Source organism: Lampris incognitus, chromosome 6 (assembly GCF_029633865.1).
Source record: "Lampris incognitus isolate fLamInc1 chromosome 6, fLamInc1.hap2, whole genome shotgun sequence".
NCBI lineage: Eukaryota > Metazoa > Chordata > Actinopteri > Lampriformes > Lampridae > Lampris > Lampris incognitus.
The window spans coordinates 61,807,685-61,810,767 of NC_079216.1; the positions used below are offsets into that span (position 1 = coordinate 61,807,685).

The following is a 3,083-nucleotide window of genomic DNA, read 5'->3' on the forward strand; positions in this document are numbered from 1 at the left end:
GGGGTCCGAAGCTTCCATTTTATTCTCTCTTTTTGGGCTTTCCCATTTTCTGGATGGGAGTTATGTGCGGGCAGCTTCGAAGGATGATTCATCTCTTATCATATGCCGTTATCTCAGACAGATGAGTCCCTGGCCTGACCACAACAGATGGATGTCTGCTGACTCTCCTGTCTACAAACATATTTTCTGGACTGTTTCAGCTGCCTTACCTGACCGTGCATGTGACTAAGTCTCAGACCTGCTTTGTTTAAGTATAGAAATGCAGGTATTGTGGAGTTGTGGGTTCCTGTGGCATTTCTCACCGGAGGGAGACCACTATGGCCCAGTCACAGTGAGCACACACAGGCCTTGGGCTTTCAGACAGTCACTCAAAACCACACTGGAATGTCTCATCAACGCTGATTCTCACACAGCCTCCAAATTACAGCTTTACTTGTACCGCGCCGGTCATTTTGGGGTTTCGGAGTTCGCGCTCGTAAACCCAATTTTAACCTTTACTTTCTACTTCGGATTTAGAAAACCAAACTTTTATTTTCATTACCAAAGACATTTCACATCATCATTCCTGCAAAAAACAAGGTCAGACTGGCTGAAGTTTACAAGTGCCGGTGCATTCATAAGGTTGTGGCCCAAAATTCATTTGGATCAGGACAGTATGTCTCCTGCCGTACAGTACGGCTCGAGCTCACTAGCCTCACATCCTCCCTTCCTTGTCATGGTTTGATCTCTCAGAGCCGAAATGCTTGGAGGGGCGTGCGTGAAACAAGGGGGCTCAGCGGCTCAGTTGTAAGTGCATACCAGGAAGTTTTGCAGCCCTGTGGAGTGGAATGGAAAAGAAATATCACGTACGTCTACGGACCTCACAAAAAGCCTCCACAACTTTGCCCTCTCCCTCGGTGTTTTCCACCTCACTCTCACAAGACAACTACACCAGAACCCATATATGGGCACATATATGAACAAGTCTCCCCGTGTGCAAACACGGAAACTTCTAGCCCCGCGGCACGAGGGGCAAGAGTCTTGTCAACAAAACGCTGGGCAGATACCGATACAAAACGCTGAGAAGATAACAAAAGGGTAGAATAAGCAGACGGTGAGTTTTCAGGTCAGCCACTTAGAGAGATCAACTCCAGATCAAAAGCAGCCGTTCAACGGCCTCTGATCCCCGGAGGAAGAATTCCTGACCAGGACACAGGACTGCTTCTGAGCAAGGGATCTCTTATCTGTGCAGGGGAGAAATTCAGGAAGCCTGTAAACACCCATTTCCCCCCCTCTTCCCTTCTGGCTCATCAGTTGCTGTGTGTGAAGAAGCACAGCGGGAGTACGAGAGAGACCTTCCCCCAAAATGTGAAGAGAGATTCATATTTCATGTTGTGAATTGGTCAGGATGATGTGATCGAGGTGAAATCCTCGCTCTGACATGTCTGATGTTTCCGAGATTTTTTTTTTTTTTTTTTGCTCCGAGATTCTTCCACAGCATCCGCCATGACTTTGAAATGAATCGTGACAGTTCCCCCCGAATGCACACCCCCGCCCCCTTTTGGTCTACGCTGACGGAGCAGCATCAGATATCACTAACTTTCCTGCCTGTGTGTGTCCCCATCTGTCGAGGGGGAACACAAACAAACTGCTTGGGAGGAGCCCATGGCTGGCCACAAATATTCCATCATTATGGCTGCCACCTGCAGTTGTCTTTGCAGCCTAGGAAAACTTCTCCTTTTTGGCACCCCCCCTCCCCCCCATAGCTCTGCTTGTTTTCTTTGAGTAAAAAACTACCAGTTTCTGCAGACGTCTCTTGCCTCTTACACAAAAGGTTCAACGAAGGAATTGACGCCTTTCATTGAGCTGTGGCCTGCCGTACGGTCAGTCTGTAAGAAAAAATATAACAGGAAGTGATATCAATGTCCGGTGAAAACTTTTAGTTGAAAATTGTCCATCAACAAACACATTCTGCTACATATTCCCCCGACGAGGTCCATCTGTGTGTGTTTTTTTTTAGGGAGCACATAGACAGATCCTTTTCACGGAGGTCTCTAAGGAACTCACAAAGACATTTTAACCCCATCCTTGGTCTCCGCGAGCCTCACCAACAGGTCTGAACAGACCGAGGAGTAACAAATCCTTCCCATTGGCTGGCTTTACTTCTAATATAGCAAAGAACGGATATAAGATATAGCTATCCTCATCCTATTCTACCCAGCCTCTACCTGCAGCTGGCGTTATGTGACCTTCACGCCCTAGGAATTTGATCTTGAGCAGGTATTCAATGGGGGGGAAAAAAAAGTCCACATAGAGGACCATTCAGTTAATAAAACTGGGAAATAGCCATTACATTTATGCTTTTTCAATAACAAATGTATCACCTGACAAAACTGCATGAGTTCGAGTGTAATCAGTTTGGAAATCTGGCTTTCAAAAGTAGCAATAAATACTCTTTTACCATAACTCCATCTATACGTTGCCTCTGATCAGATGGCCGACCTGTCTGCAACATTAACCAACCGAGGCGGCAGGACTGTAGGCCACTGGAAGATCGCTGTGCAGAAACCTAATGGAGCTTCAGCAAAAGTTCAGTCAGGAAGACTATCTTTTGCATGCACAGACGTGTAGTTATATTTCTTATTTGATCCTGCCATTCTCATCTCTCATGCAAGCCCACTCATAATTTCCTTCGCTGTCATTGTCTGGGGCTGTTAATTGAGTTATCAGCTGCTCACATCACCTGTTCTCATCTATCTAGCACAGCGACACACCTGCTTGGTTAGCCTATCTGCTTTCTGCTGTCTTTTTAAATGTTTCCCCTCTCCTCCTTCAGTGCGCACCCCTCCACCTCCCCCATCACCGCCTAGTCCTCGCAGATTCATCAGTTTTGTATCTTCATCAGCATCGTCAGCCTTACCAATGTCAGCAGAAGTCATCAGCTACCACCACCAGTATCTGGACTCCATGGGGGTATTTATTATACTGCTGCTCAGGGCTGATGCCCCTCGATTAAAAATTACTCCCTGTTGAGTCTAAGCGCCAAAGACTTTCTTGACATGACTTCATTTTCCATTAAGTCATCTGCTATGATAAACAGTTAT

General features: G+C 46.4%; 1 long non-coding RNA gene across 1 annotated transcript; it reads right to left on the reverse strand.

Annotated features, from left to right (window-relative positions):
• Nucleotides 1-800: 800 nt before the first annotated feature.
• Nucleotides 801-3,083, reverse strand: LOC130113690 (uncharacterized). The gene is made up of 3 exons (XR_008810347.1): nt 2,900-3,083; nt 1,777-1,868; nt 801-815 (listed from the first exon to the last, which is right to left on the reverse strand). It is a non-coding gene; the product is annotated as an uncharacterized LOC130113690 (long non-coding RNA).